This window comes from Pongo pygmaeus, chromosome 11, assembly GCF_028885625.2.
Source record: "Pongo pygmaeus isolate AG05252 chromosome 11, NHGRI_mPonPyg2-v2.0_pri, whole genome shotgun sequence".
NCBI classification, from domain to species: Eukaryota; Metazoa; Chordata; class Mammalia; order Primates; family Hominidae; genus Pongo; species Pongo pygmaeus.
The window spans coordinates 88251688-88268116 of NC_072384.2; the positions used below are offsets into that span (position 1 = coordinate 88251688).

At 38.1% G+C, this 16429-nt stretch overlaps 1 protein-coding gene across 31 annotated transcripts in view; it reads left to right on the forward strand.

Moving 5' to 3' along the window:
• The first annotated feature begins 249 nt into the window (after positions 1-249).
• The window catches only part of GULP1 (GULP PTB domain containing engulfment adaptor 1), a 314696-nt gene continuing 298516 nt past the window's right edge, over positions 250-16429 (forward strand). For 6 of the 31 annotated variants that reach the window (XM_063647692.1, XM_063647701.1, XM_054478470.2 and 3 more), the window contains exon 1: positions 1360-2017. The gene's annotated coding sequence lies outside the window, so the exon portion shown is untranslated. Of the gene's footprint in view, positions 1125-1350; positions 2086-2720; positions 3297-16429 lie in introns of those variants that run through there. The other 25 variants (XM_054478465.2, XM_054478469.2, XM_063647686.1 and 22 more) reach the window with 21 other exon arrangements.

Sequence of the window (16429 nt, forward strand, 5' to 3'; positions counted from 1 at the left end):
GATACTCCTCCTTCTCGCTCCCTTTCCCACGCAGAACTTTACTAAAGGTCAGTAAGAATGGGCTGTTGTGTTTTCTCTCAAATCCTATACAGAAGTCCTTAATTCCGAGGTAAACATCTGAATGGAGCAAATTAGTATGATCTGGGGGTTAAGGCAATTTTCAAGTGTGTGTGTGTGTGTGTGTCTGTTTTAAGGCATAACAAAGTCCAGGGATTAAGGCCGAGTTAAAAAAACAAATGAGGACAAACCAGTCCGCTGAGGTGCGGCCAGAGCAGCAGCAACTGTGTCTGCTTTCTTGATAAAGGTTGTGAAGACGGCGCGTTTTACTCTTATTCGTGTATTTCTTTTGACACTTTCCCCCTCTATGAAGCCTCAGAGGTGTTTTAAAATTGTGTTAGGAAACACACAGAGATAAGAAAAGGCAAATGGTCCTGATCTAGTGTCTCAGGGAAGAGGCTGGAAAGGAAACGCGGCGCGAGTGAGGTGGGAGAGGGGGGCCTGTGGTTTTGCTTCTGTCCGGGCTAAAGACTGAGCAAGGTAGGGCCCCTCCTTCTGCGGATCGGTTTCTCTCTCATTCCACCCTCCACCCACCTCCGGTTCCGCGTGCACGCGCGGGATAGCCCAGTGGGCCCACAGATAACGACCACCAGAGATTAAAGAAGGAAAGTCGGCGAGCTTGAACACAGGCGTCCCGTGTGGAAATGTCCAAGGAGACCGCCAGAAGTGCGCAAGCCGGAGTCGGCTAGAGTTTCCTTCTCACCGAGAGGGGGAGCCCCGCGTTCCCGGCCGGGAGCGACCCGGAGTCCCGAGCCCCGCGTCCCAGCTGCCGCCAACGCCAGTTTTGGATTCAGCGGATTAGGAAGAGGAGGGAGGTGGGAGAGAGCGCGAAGAGGGAGGGGACCGAAGCTGGAGGGTCCCGAGTCCAGCGCCGTGTTGACGTAGAGAAACTTTCCCTCTCGGCCTCGAAGACGGCGCCCCGGCCGTGCTGGAGTGGAGAACGCCAGGCTCGGAGGACCCGGCAGCTCTCCACGCCCCTGCCCGAAGCCTGACCCGACTGCATCTCTCAGTGAGGTACGGAGATTTATCTGGGCTCTTCCCTGGCTGCGAACCCAGGCTCCCTCCAGGTAGCGTGGAATCGCTTAGAAGCTGATATCCCGAGGGGCGGTAGGGGTGGACAGCTCCGGCCACTAGTGCCCGGGAAGGAGGGCGCGGGGCTGCGCGTAGCCGCTGGTCAGCAGGTTGTAAAAAATTAGGACAGCTAAATGCTCAGGGAGTCGTCCAGCACGAAGGGAGGCTAAGACCTGTTGACGCCTGCTATGGCAGCGCTTGAGAAATGACTGGGGGAGTCCAGCGAGGTCGGGGACGCAGCGGTCTCCGGGCTCCAGAAGCCTCCTTAGCCTTTTGTGGTAACTTCGGTCCGGCGGCGGGGGGCCGGTGGGCAGGAACTGGAGGGAGGCGGTGGGGAAACCGTGGATCAGTCCGGCTGAGGGTGCGTGGATCAGACTGGGCTGAGCAGGCAAGTCATCGTCGGGTCACAGCGAGGCGACCCAGGAGCGAACTTCCAGGGCAGCCTCCCTTTTGTTGGCGCTGGGAGAGAATGTGGGCATGGGGGTGGGGAGGCGCGAAGCTCCGAGGCCGGGTCGCGGATACTTTAAAGCTCAGAACTGGGAGGGCCCAAAGGAAGGGGCGGCGTCCACATGGTTACCCTTCTGCTGCGCGGGTCAAGTAGCTTCTTCTGGAGGGCGCAAGGCGCGGCGGGGGTGATGAGCCCTTGGGTTCTCGCTCCGACTGCTAAATTCGCTTGGCCGGGTCCACCTTCTCGTGGCCTCACTCGCTACACGGATCAGAATCCGGAGCAGGCAATTCTCTCTATTCTGCGGCTCTTGCGGCTGCCGCGCTGACTTCCCTGTGTGCGGAAGGGAACTCTGGGCAGGCTGGTTTTCTTGGAATGTGTTTACGATGTTGAATGGGACTTGAACAGGAAGCTGGACGCTGCAGCTGGAACTAGCGTGCCAAGGTAGAGTAAGGAAGACTTAGCTGGTGTTGGGCTTGGCGGGTCCACTTGGTACGCTGGGCAAACTCCAAGTAAGTGAGGGCTGGCAGTCAAGGTACCCCTCCCTAGGTCCTAGTAGTGTTTCCCAACTGAGCTCGCCTTACTCTCATTTGCAATCAGACATTTTACATGCACAATTTCAATCTGCAAGTTTGACAAAATGTAATGCAGTCAATTAGGAAGGATTTAATTTATTTTGTGCCTGCTTTTAAAATACGTTACACCAACATTCGAGAATAAAAAGTTACGGAGAATGTTCAAGTCATGACTCATTTCTAGGACTAGCAGGAGACAATACTGATGATTTTGTGTCTGTATTACAAAATGGGTAATTAGGTGCTAAAGTAAGGGAGATTATTAGACAGAGTGAATGTGAGGAAGTAGAAAACTTTCAGAGGAATTGGAAATTCTTCACATTTGCAAATTGCTCCCTTTCTCTGCCAGTCTTTCCCTTTTCCCCCCATATGAACAAGTAGCGTTGGCTGGAAAACCCACAAATTGGGAGAGTGCAGTCGCTGGTGACTACAAGCTTTGCTGGAAACAGCAGACAGGCTAAGGTACTGCCCCACTGCATAATTAAAGGTCTCCTTGAGCTGTCCAGGAGTGTTTTCCAAGTTTTTACGACTGACAAGGGAAAAAAGAGAGGAACCTGGCCGGCAGCCAAACTAGACTGAGCTCAGTAGCCAGGCATGAAAGAGACTGGGCAAGTTGCAGGGGCTAATTGGAAAGGGGCTGTCGGTTGTACTTGGGGTTTAAACAAGAGGTTTCTTTTGCAATGAGAATTTTCAGGTGGCTAAGATCAGTCTTCTTGGCAAAAAAATACACTAAGCATAGAGTGCAGTTGGATATGACCGAGGAAATTACAAAAAGGGCTCCAGGAACAAAGTCTGAACTTTCCTTATCAGTGTTGCAGTGGAATAGCTGGGGGCCCGATGCTGTTTGTGCTGATCATACTTTGCAAATGCCCACACTTTGTTGCTATTTGTCTCCTTGGACGAGGTTTGCTGCAACTTCAGTTCCTTGACTTCGGCTTTACTTTGTTTTCATAGCAGCAAGAATTGAAGACTTAGGGGTTTGAGCAGATGGTTTTCTACCTAAATTGAATAATTCAATTAGGTATTCTCAACTAGCATGGATTTGGGTCATGGAATTAAAGTAGAAACGTATCCAGCATGACTTCTTTGTGCTTGTCAAAAGTGATCCTGATAAACAGATCTTGCTCTTTCATGTGAAGAAGTAAAAGGTGAGATGATCTCAGTATTTCACACATTTGCCGTTTACTGCTTCCTAATTCCAAACCAGCCAGGAACTCAAAGCCTTAACTGCAATTCAGACTCTTCTTTATGTATTAAAGTTGTGTATGTTTCATCTCTCTTTTTTTTTTTCTTCAGAGAAGTGGGTTGTAGGTTTACTATTGTGGGCTTAAGGGTTAAATGGTTAAAAACAAACAAACTAACTAATGTGGTTTATATTTCCTCTGTATTTAAGAGTTTGAGATTGTGAATATTAGCCTGCTCTCTGAGACTCACTTTGTGAATCACCCTCAGCCAAATGTTTTCCCTGACTGTGATTTCAGTTTTTCCACTTGCAAAGTAAAGAAACTTTCCTTTACATAATTACAAGATTATTGTGAGAATTAAAGAGATGAAATAATGTTAATAGGCTTTTCGACATAAAGGTCACAGGATTTCTGACTCAGCTAACTCAGTTGAGTTTATGGGGATAAAATAGGAATACTTCTATGTTGAATACCCATGTAATAATGACATATCTGGATCTAATTTATAAAAATTACCACTTTTACATTTTAATCATAGCTTTAATTTAATCATAAATTTTAATTTTTGAGGATATAAGGGAGATTTTGTTATGGTTAAGGCTGAGTCATTTTCTCAATCAGAAAAGAACAATTAGCAAATTCATTTATTTTTATTTCAGTTTATATTTATACACAAGACCGGTTATTTTTAAAGTCCAGCTTAATTTTACCTTTGTGAGAAGTTACCAAGTATATTCACAGAACTTGGCTCTCTTCTCAGAAATAATGCTTGAGAAGCTGAAATATATTTATGACCTACAAACAGATTTTCTTTTCTTAATGGCCACAACAACTTCCTTAAGAATTTGGAGGATAGATTTTGGAGCCATTCATTAATAAATCCAGCCAATGTTTGCTGCATGCATTTCATGTGTCATCAGGCCTGTATTCCAATCAGCACCGAACTTCTCAGCTCTGTGATTTCTGTGCATGTTATTTTACTTCTGAAACATTTTTCCAACATATCATTTATTGTTTATATTTCTGTCTATAATTTATGAGCCTGTTCAATGTTGATTCATTATGATCATTGTGAAATATTTACTTTTTAGCGTGACATGTCAATTAGTAAAATATACTACATATTTTTATGGTTCATTGTACTGTGCTACAGTCATGGATGTTTAATTTAACTCTTTTTCGGGTGAACAGATCAACTTATTAGAGAAAACAGAATAAGTATAGATAAATTGTTTAAAGGATAAAGTCTTTTGCTAAAATACCTAGTCACGGCTTTTATTTTTAGACTTTATATTATAATTAATAGTGAATCTGTAAAAAGCACGTGTATATGGGATATAGTAGTTGGGTTGAAACTTACACTATGGGTATCCTTGAACAAGTGGCTGTTCGAGGATATATTAGGGTAATTTTAATATAAAATGTCAAATTTTACCTTTCATTTTGAATTAGAAATCCTTAAAATTCTTATTTCCATTGATGAATGCTAGGTGATTTTAATTTAAATTTTACTTAGCAGAGTGATGTATTTGTGATTCAATCTGCTATATTGCAATTTGTTTTCTAAAACCTCTAAAGGATAAAAAAGTTATTTTATTTCAGTATAATAATGAATACAAAGATAGTTACAGAAGCTAACTGCGTAACTGCTATGAGCCCTGGTCCCTAAACGTATTAGGGGCTGGTGGATCTAATATTGTTTGCCTTAATGCATTTAGAGATCAGGAAACTTAAGCTTTTTCCTATAAGAGCATAAAATATACTCAGATTGGAAGAGGAAAAAATGGTATAACTTTGAACAGAGAAATCGCTTCGCTTTCAAACACCGGGGATATGAAATTGAAATCAGGCCTTTATTTTTAAAGAGAATGGCTAAAAGTCATTGTTCCAGAGTAAGACTTAGAAAACAATGCTTATACTGTTTTCAGGCCCTTGTTATTTGTGAGTTTTTTGTTTGTTTTATGCCTGAGAAATGTTTTCAGCCACTCTAATGATGCTTACCATGCATGATTAATTGTCATCAGAGAACAGTTAATTGACTCAAATATTGTGTGGGACAATAAGTGTCAATTTTCTGTTTACATTGAAATGGTATAGTTATGGCGAATTTGAAATTAGTTTTGTCTTTCAGTATTGTATACTTAAGAATAGTTTTGAAAAGGCTGCCCTAATTTGCACACATAATATGAATAAGTAAGTTAACTTATATAGAAATTGTGATTTTCAGTATATTTTGTGCTAAATTGCAAAGATTAATATGGCTTTTTAAAGGAAGTTTTGAATAGCCTTGTATGTATTTTCTAGGATGGAACTAAGAGAGTGCATCTAGATATCAATACCTGCGTTTATTTCATGTTTGTTTTTTGCTATTAACATTATATAAATGTACCTATACATCAGCTGTATCACATACCTCCTGATGAAGAAGTTCAGAATAGACCTTAGAAACTTCCACGTTTTGGGGGACTACTTTCTCTCTGTCTCTGTCGTTCTCTCTCTCTTTGTCTCTCTCTGTCTCCATTTCTTTCTCCCTTTCTGTGTGTGCATACTTATGATACATATATATTCTTTGATGTTTCTCTATTTGTGCTATAGTTTTTCTGTAGGGAAAAATAGCTTCAGTTAATTGATATTTTTGAGCCCAATTTTAACAACTAATTAAAAATGTTTCCCAGGTAAGTATTGCTAGAAATCCTAGAAATCCTTTTTTTTTTCTTTTTTCCAAATTCTAAAAGTGTTTTTAGACTTCTATTTATACCTCTGAAAGAAGAGAAAAATAGTTGGCAAGATCTTCTACCTACATTCTTGGTTGTAGGCTCTAATGATGGCATACTCATGGAAGCCTTTTCTGCTCTTCTTAAGTAGAACACAAGCACATGTGCAGTTAACTACTGTAAGAAGGTAAATTCACTATTTAGAAGTTAGATACTACTGATAAGTTTATAAGGTATTGTGAAGTGAGAATTTTATACAAATGTAGTGTTTTCCTGGTATGGTACAGCTTTTTCTTAATATTAGTTGTTAACAGTTGATCCATTTCTTGAAACTTCATCCACCAGTCCTCCAGGAACATCAAGGATCTTAAACTTTGCCAGAGCTACAAAGGCAAAGTTTAAGATCCTTGAAGTTCCTGGGGGAACCATGGATGGCTATCTTTATTTCTGTAAGAGAGGAGACTGAAGACTGTGGGCTCAGTCTTCAGTCTACTCTCTTATAGAAATAAAGACAATCATTTAAGAGCATACATAATCTACTGACTGAATCATTAATGATTTGCCTGTTTATAGCTGTATAATATTTCATGAGATGATAACTATTGTTCTCATTTGGTTTGTATTTAAATGAGATAATATCAACTTTAAATATAATTTTAGCCAAAAAAAATCAAACAGAACATTTGTAGTATGGTAGCAAACGTGCAAATTTGGGATAAAAAATTGAAATAAGAGAATAAATGTGATTTTAGCTTCTCAATTTTTTTCATAGCCATTTATAACCATCAAGAGATACCATGTTTTAAGTAAAATTTTGATAGCAAATAGGTTCATTTACCCAGATTTCAATCTAGGTGAATTAAAACATAGGGTTATAAGTACTAATGAGAGTTTTGTTTAAGAAACAGAGTATTTTGTAAAGTGTCTTTGAAGGTCAAAGTACATGTTATGCTCTGTAATTTGTTTTATTTTTGTCTGCTTTGAGGAACTGTGTAGTAATAAAGGACTTTGGTTGATGATCAAACTCTCCTTTTACTTCCTTGATGATGTGTGTTATTATGGTCATAAAGATGTCCAATAACATAAACACTGAACTTTACTAGTAGTGCAAATAAATACAGAGAAAGGTTGGCTGATTAGAAAGAACAATTGCATAACTGAATTAATTTCAAAGCAATTTATCTCTATGCTGAATATGTTAATTAAATATAATTAGAGGGTGTTTATGGATTGTAGTCTCTCAGAATATAGTTTGAGAGATTTTTAAGGAGTCACATTTGAGTAAACAAATTTTATTTGAAATTACGTAAATGCAATCTGAAATGGCAAAAGTCTATTGGTATCTTAGATTTATAAAATAGCATTGTTTAGAATAACAATGGCTATTGCTTTAAATTTTTATGAATTATTTTTTCTGTTTTAATGCATCACCATGACTGGATATATAGGAGAAAAACCTTTAAGCTTCTTAACAGTAAATCAGTAAGAGGTCTCATATTGCTAATGTCTTTAGTCATTTTAAAGGAAGAACTACTAAATTTGTAAAATCTGAGTTATCGTAGGTTTAGTTGATTACATTAAGCAGACTAGGAAATTCATGATCAATTTGGAAAAATAAAATTTTCTATAGTAGTACAGATGAGGTTTTAGAGAACAACATTTTAGACTTGATGTTGTTGGAAGTAAATGCTCGGTGCTGCCAAGTGAATATAGCACTCAGGCAAAAGTTTGCTCAGCAAGGCAATTTACTTCTATAAAAGGGTGCCTCTCACAGATGGAGCAATGGCAAGAGCACACCAGACAAGGGAGGAGAAGGGGATCTTACTATTAATGCAGCTAGTCCCTACTGCTTTGTCTTTCCCCTATTGGCTAGGGTTGGACCGCACAGTCTAAGATAATTCCAACTGGCTATTTTAAAGACAACAGGGGTACGAGCTGGAGTGGCGGGGTGAGAAGTTTTGGTGGGAAGGATGGTTACAGAGCAGGTGACCAAGGATGACTAAGGACAGAGCAGGTGACTAAGGATGACTAAGGACAGAGCAGGTGATAGAGGCTAGGAGGGGGTTGTGGGTTGTTTACTGAAATTAGGGGCAAGGAGATGTAAAGAACGAGGAAGTTAAACTTTAAAATGGAAAACAAAGAACAGGGAAGCTTAATATACTAACATATTGGTTCTTTGAAGAGGAATTTACTGTATCCTACAATGTAATGAATCTTTCCTTGGGACTTTCTTGTTCAATGAGATTTCGTCTTTATTCAGTGATTTTCTATTCACTTACATACATTTGAAGTCTTTCCCCCCTTCTCATTCTGGGAAATATAACTGTGTTTAAACTGTGAATCTGCAAATAAAGAGATTCTGATATGATACAGTTGAATTTAATAAATACTTATCAAATAACACTTGTTCTTTTTGTAGTTGTGTGATTAGTAGGTGACAGAGACCTCCTCTTATTAACTTAAATAGAAGTTGGTATTTCTATATAATTCTGAGGTACAGTGCAGAGGATGTTGAGGAAGGAGGAGTGGGGAAAGGGGATATTCACCAGTGTGAAGGGAAGCAGTGTATGGAAAGAATGTGTGCAGGTGATTCTTAGACCAAGTCACAGAGGATGAGGATGAGTTGGACAGGCATTGAAAAGGGACAGTTTCAGTCACAGCAGGTGGAAAAGGCAAGAAGGCATGAAGCCATGAATATGGTTTAGGAGAACAACTTGTGGATTTTACAGTTGTAGAGATGTTCCTCCTTTATGTTTCCATGTTCATGAAATAACCATTAGTAATTACATAAAGGAGTTTTAGCTGGATTAATGGTTTTAGCTGAATAATTTTAGCTGGATTATCTTGCAAAACAACCATCTTGTTTTTCTTTCTTTTTTTCCATTCCTCCAGACCTGATCAGCATGTAATTGGAATCACAAGGAGTAGGTTGTTCTCTCGATTTCATATTTATATTTAATTTCAGAACATGCAAATTAAAAAAAGTTTATCTTTTTCACAGCATTAACTGTATTGGGAGGAGTTATGATTTGGCTCTGCATCTTGTCTTATATTTGTTTATTTTTCATATATAAAGAACAGATGTGTTAAATAGTTATCTCCTACTTGGTAATAAGTAACTGTGCCAGTATTAACAATTTTTATGAATAATATTGAAAAAATATTTTTTTCCTGAACATATGGAAACTTGATAATTTTTCTATGCATCATTGACTTATTTAAGATTATATATTTGGTTATATGGTGTGGATTACTTACTGATCATTGTTGATAAGAAATTTAAATGTGTGCTAAGAAGTTTGGAAAACGAATTTAGAATATATACAAGTACAACAAATTACTATCTTATGAAGGGGACCTATAATTAAAACATATATAACATAATTTAGTTCCCTATATTCCCTTCTTTTTGCTTGGCTTGACCATTCTGTGAGATACATCTATTTTAAAATTAGTTTATTATTGATGTTTGATTTATTTGAAACTAATGATTCAACTTTATTTTTGAAGTATGTGACAAGAGCAGTCTCTTTAAACTTGTTAATTTGAAATAGTTAATATATAGAGCTTCACATTTATAAATCAGTTTAGTAGGTCTGGACCACCTTGAAGTTCCAGGGATGGGTCTCAGGTAATAGTTTTGTACTTGAAAATTGACAACACCATCAAGATCACAATAAGAAATAACTGTCTTTCAGTCTTTTTCTGGCTTTTGGCTTCACTTTGTGTTTTCTGTAATGGTAAGCATCAAGCACCACTGACACTTATTTGCTTCCTTCTCCTGTTGAATGTCCAGGTTCCTGTTTATTTACTTATTTACTTTAGAAACATAGTCTCACTCTGTCACCCAACCCGGAGTGCACTGGTGCAATCATAGCTCACTGCAGCCTCAAACTCCTGGACTCAAGTAATCCTCCCACTTCAGCCTCCCAAGTAGCTGAAACTATAGGTGCATGCCACCATGCATGGCTAATTTTTAAATTTTTACAATTCCTTCTAGAGACAGGTTCTCACTGTGTTGCCCAGGCTGGTCTAGAACTCCTGGGCTTAAACACTTCTCTGACTTTGACCTGCCAATGTGCTAGGATTACAAGTGTGAGCACTGTACCTGGCTCCAAGTTCCCTTTTAATGACACTTAATGACATTGGGTTAAACCAGGTGTGATTTTTTACCTGAAGTTAACTCTTCTTTCCATTTGTAAGAAGCATGTTTTTACTTTTGAGAGCTATATCACCTTCCTTGTACTGTGGCATAAATTACTGATAGTCCACTAAAATCTATTCCTTATTCTTCTTTTCCCTGGTATTATTCAAATGTCCACTCTTTCCCAAATAACTCAGGGGAAGTCAATCCCACTCCTAATTTCAAGGGAATTTTAGATTAGGTTCAGCTAAAAATCTTGGTGTTTCTATGCCCCTTGCCAGTGATTGTTCCTTGTCCCAATTATAGTCATATGTCACATGTCAGGTGAAATGGGAGGACTAAGGGGAATGGGTAGAAAAGATTTAGTTCCACTTTGCAAGGGAACATTGGATGAGAAAGCACATGTTGGCTTTTGATATTTTTCCTATCTGGAATACATGCTTCTTCAAATTGCTACAGGGATCATCTTTTGTCACGAGGAGATTCGGCTTGAGGGCAAAACAAATGCCTTAAAATGGCAGAAAAATTATAAAAAACTTGGTTACTTGATGGAATCATTGGGTTCTTGACTCCCTACTATATTTCCGGATTTACTGCTGTGTGAGATAATGAATTTCTTTCTTTTTCAAACCAACTTGAATGGAATATTTGGCCACTTAAAATAGTATCCTAATTATAGCCATTATTAAATGATATCTTAATTTTGTAAATAAAAGTTTTAGAAGTAGTAATTTAGATTATTGAAGAAACTTTACAGACTACTTGGGTTTTGTAAATTTTAGATATGGTTAGTGCTATTAGTCTATAAAAACTTATTATTCAAATCACCATGCATTAAGTTTTTAATACAGTAGATATGTCAATCATCTTATTAACTAAATTTATTTTAAAATGAATAAATTATGCAGGAGGTAGAGGCTAGCAAAACTGGGAATAATGTAACAAGCTCAGACAATAGAGAACTAAATTTAAAAAATTTTGAAATATAAATTCGTAATCTAATCAGTTCACAAAATTATACCACTATTTATTGGCTGTGTGGTATCTTTAGTGTATTGAAAACATTAAATATACATAAAGAAATATTGAAGCAATTTCAGTGCCTGGTCTGAGTAATTTAAAACTTATAGTATGATGTTAAGACTAATTAGTAACTATTTAAATATAGAAGATAAAGCTGATAAAAGTAAAATTTAAAAAAATGGTAAACTATAGTTCCACTCACAGAGGTATAAAAAAATACAGACATATAGTAAACTTTTAAGTAAGAGCTAGTGACAAAGATTTTCTCGTTGACCAAATCCTGGTCAGGCTCTTGTGCTTCCTCTTCTCAACCAGGCCTTGACTTTTGGACTTCTGTGTTCTGATCTGCATTGCCAAATTTAGCAAGAATCCTGCTAAGTGTCTTTGGCCATCCTCAATATTTGACCACTCTATATCTAATCAGGGTCCTCACCTTCCACCATTTCCCAGATGATATCTCATCACCCTAACCTTCATTCAGCAAGAATCCTGACTAGTAATTTTTCTTCCAATGTCTTACATCCTGCTATTTGGCTACAAATTCCTACTTTTTCTTGTAGTATTTGAAGTTGAGCCTAATTTTTCTTACTCACTGCAAAAACCCCAGTGCAGTGGTCCCAACACCTATTATGATGGTCCTGAATAAAGTTTGCCTTCCTGTTCTTTAATAATGTCATGAATCATTTTTTTCAACACTAATTTTATAAAACTCTAGTTCACTGGAACCATTAGCAATTTAATCTTCTGCCACCAAGTTCTTGACCTGACCCAGCCTTTACAATGACTTAGCAGTATGCATATTGGTTTTTGTAATGTGCTCTAATCAAAGTAGGGAGATATATGTCTCTTAGTCTTTTTGCCCTGAAGGTGGTAGGAATAACCCAAATCTGAGAATTGACAAGAGCAGGGATGAAATATATTTTGGAGTATTACTGCTCGCTTTAGCTGAAATAGTTAACCAAGTAGTTTAAGCAGGAGGTGGAGGCAAGCAGAACTAGGACTAACCTAATCTGCTGAAAGAATAGGCAAAGTGTCATAATGGGCAGGTTTGCTGGGAATGAGGGATGTGAGAAATAAAAAGCCAGAGGTTGTGTGGGCAGTGCACTTAAAGAGAGTTGGTGAAACTGTAGGTAGGAACGTTACAGATGCTGAAAGTCTGCAGTAAAGCTGTGTGGCAACCGGGTCATTGGTCAAGACTCAGAAAGGCTAATGTATTAGAACTGGTATCAGTATGGGTGTTAAAAGCATGGAGATTGGGTTGGAGGGAAACATAGCCAATAACCTAAGGAAAGTGAAAGAGACATTAGAGAAGCAGTTATTGATGGCAACATTTGAAGTAACAAGACCTCCTACATTACTGTGATTGACTTTTGCATATTAGTTTTTTTGCCTAAGAATGCAATAAGCATGCTTGAGATGCTTTCTTTATGAGATCATGACCTTCATTCATGGCAACTAAGGAAGTCACCACACTGGGGAAGCTAGGCAAGGGAGACCAGAGAATACAAAGTGCTGCAATTCTCAGAGGATTACTGTTCTTTTGGAAATGATTGTTTAGAGATTGTCCTGGGGCCCCCCTCTGCCCTTACAGAATAGGAGTACCCTCTGGTGACCTTTGCTTGTTTTAAAAGGGAGCCACATTCTTGTGGGTTTTTGAATGAGAATAAATGCTGCTTGGTATGGAAATTATCATAAAGGAACTCTGCTTATGGAAGAGTTTGGAAATTATAGTAGAAAATATAACTTGGCTCACAGCAGACATAAAATGAGGGAAAGGATGTATATCTAGATAATTCAATTTCCAACTCACACTTGTGCTGAAATAATCAGATAAAGTAAAAATAGCACCCTTCCTTAATTTGTCTCTTTCTGTCTATTAAGATCTTCATAAGATTCATAAGATTCATATTAAGATCTTCATAAGATTTCTCTAATCTATTTTCTTATACCTATGAGTTGACACCAAAATGGATTTTTCGAACCAGAGAGTAAAGATACAAAGAATAGTATTTAGAGTGCTATGTCCTAAGCATCATGTTAAATGTTTTTTACAATTTACAGATGGTAAAGAAACTTGTCTAAGTCTCCATAGCCAGCAAACAGTGGAACCAGGGCAATTGGTAGGATGGGAAGTAATGCGTCTCAACCACCATACTAGCTGAAAAAGTGTGCTGTTGAATGCCAACTGGACAATTAGGCCACCTTTGTAGTTCTCTTTACAAGTGAGAATGTAACACCTTTGAATTACCTGACTTCCTAGATTCCTGGCAGATGCATGATTCCTTCTTTTTTGTCCCTCTGATGGCACCATGAGCTACTTATTTCCTGCTCTTAGGCATAGCTACTTGTACCTCCTGTGTGATAAGACATTTGTTCATTTTATCCTCTTCAGTCAGATAAAGCATAAAAATTAATGCATTGTTTAAGGAAAAACTCTCAAACTATGTTTTTCCTCTGCTCTCATACAACAACAACCAGCACAGATGACCTCTGTGACCAAATATATGGGTTTTTTTCCCCATCAATAAGCAGTGGACAGCAAATGAGTGTCTTCTAATTCAATTCTGACATTATCTCTCTGGAGATAATGTCAGATCTCACAGGTTGAGGGCTCATTCCCCAAGACTGCCCCTCATGCCCCTCCAACACTTGTTGGAAGTCCGGGCCTCTAAACTTCTGACCCACTGGCTTCAAGCTGGAGTTCCCATGATCCCCTCTTTGGATTTGATTAATTTGCTGAAGTAGCTTACAGAACTCAGGGAAACACTTACTTAGGTTTACCAGTTTATTATAAAGGATAATAGAAAGGATGCAGATGAAGAGATGCATAGGGCGAGGTATAGGGACTTACATGCCTTCCCTGGGTGGGCCACCCTCCAAGAACCTCTACATGTTCAGCTATCCAGAAGGATGCTCTCTGAACCCTTTTTGGGTTTTGAGGAAGGCTTCATTATATAGGCATGATTGACAACCAACAGTGTAGAAATGTGATTGGACAAAGCACATGATCTAAACCCAGAAAGGCCTGTCTGTTCAGACTTTTCTTGGCCCCTCTATGTAGCATTCCTTCCTTTAGGGTATGGGGGAGGACTCTCTCTGTAATGAGTGTTTTGATTCACAATCAGATTAGAGTCCTGCTTGGGCAGGTAAAGGAAGGACAGGAGGTCAGAGAGGTTTCCTGAGGCCTGAAGTGCTCCAGCGTTATAACAAGGACTATGGAAGTTGGGAGTCAGGAACTGTGGATGAAAAACAATATATATTGTGATACCACACCCATTGACAGTGTTTTGTCTGCATATTCCTTTGACTTTTGCCTGATTTGATTTGTCAGGATAGTTAAAATGTTAGGTGAGATAGTCTAATTTCTTCTTTTTTAAAAAATTTTTCAGAATTTATTTTCGAGACAGTCTCGTTCTGTCGCCCAGGCTGGAGTGGAGTGGCGCAGTCTTGGCTCACTGCTGCCTCTGCCTCCCAGGTTCATGTGATTCTCCTGCTTCCATCTCCTGAGTAGCTAGGATTACAGGCATGTGCCACTGTGCCTGGCTAATTTTTGTATTTTTAGTAGAGACGGGGTTTCACCATGTTGGCCAGGCTGGTCTCGAATTCCTGACCTCAAGTGATCCGCCTTCCTTGGCCTCCCAAAGTGCTGGGATTATAGGTGTGAGCCACCGTGCCCGGCCTGATTTCTTCTTAATCCCATTTTTCCTCCTTGGTTTTGTCAAATGATAAGGTTTGGGTAAATAAAACCTAAGATATAAAATTACTAATATCAATAGTTTCTAATTGTTCAACATGTACTTTTCACTTAAGTATTTGACAACATTTTTCTTCACTGAGAAGATGGACTAGATAACCTCAGAGAACATTTCAGCCCTTAGGGTAGTCTAAATTTTAACTTTAAATAGTTTATGTTCCTTTTTTTTTAAAAAAACAAACCTAAAACCAATTTCTTAATCAAAATATCATGTTCAAAGTTGTCCTAATTTTGGCAGTTAATTTCATCATTTTGTCTTTCTTTGGTAAGTTAAACTGTTAGACATTTGATCTCTGTGGTATTTGTTGCTGGGGTATTATAAAAAGGTTCTCTTGGCAGGGGATTTGACATTCTAGTTGTGAGGGCAGATTGCTTGGTAGAAAGCAATGAGAGTGTGCAGAGAGTGGTTCAAGCGTGTAAGCAGGAGGAGAGAATGTATGGTTTAGCTACAGAATAGGAGACTGAAAATAGAGCTAGAGAATAGGGTAGAAAGAGAAGAGGGACTAAAATTGCTGGAGATGAAGCCAGTGAGGCAGGGAGTCATCTGGTCAGACTTTACAATCCAAAGTTTGTACTTCATTCTAACAGCAATTCAAAACCATTTAACAAAGGTTATAATGGAGTTGGTGACAAAATGTCATCATCTGCGTTTTAGAAAGAGCTGAGTTGATGTCTGCCAATATGTCTAGGCAAGAGGGAGTGGAAGCCTAGTTTAGAGGGATGACCATGAGAAATAACTTTATTCCAATATATTAAAGAGGAAATAATGTTTTGTACTTTTTGTGTACAAAAAGTATTGATGACTGTCAATAATTGTGGGAGGTAGACAGTAGGATGTAGGCAGGAGAATGGTGTAAATCTGGATTCTAAGTTTTCTGGTTTTGGTAACTTGGGTGTTTGTACTGTTTATCAACAGAATAAATACAATAGAAGCAGAATTATTGAAGGAAAAGAAAGATTTTGTAGGTGGTCAATAAATGATAGCTAGTATTATTATGTCATGAAACTATAATTTTTGGATTTTTATATTTAAATTTTACAGTATAATTATGTTGTTTTCATTTTGATTAACAAATGATATTTTATGAAAATAAATTTATACACAATGATAAATACAGGTAGAACAACTTCAACGTAGCATGTAATTTGTGACTTACAAAAGATAAAAATTAGGATACAGAATTAATTTCTGTTTTGACATATCTCCATTAAAAAGTTATATGTTTTCAGAAGAAAATACACACCAGTTTAAAAACATTGTGTAATTTGAAGTGAGATACATCTCCTTTTTCGAGATTTTTTTTTACAAATAAAATATGGTAGAAGGAAGTTTATAATTTAAAATATTCATATGAAACAAAATAAGAAAGCCTCAATCCTAAAATTATGTATGAGAAAGCTACTAAGTTTTTTAGTTTACATAGGTCAATAGTTTTCAATTATATAATTAATTTATGCTGTT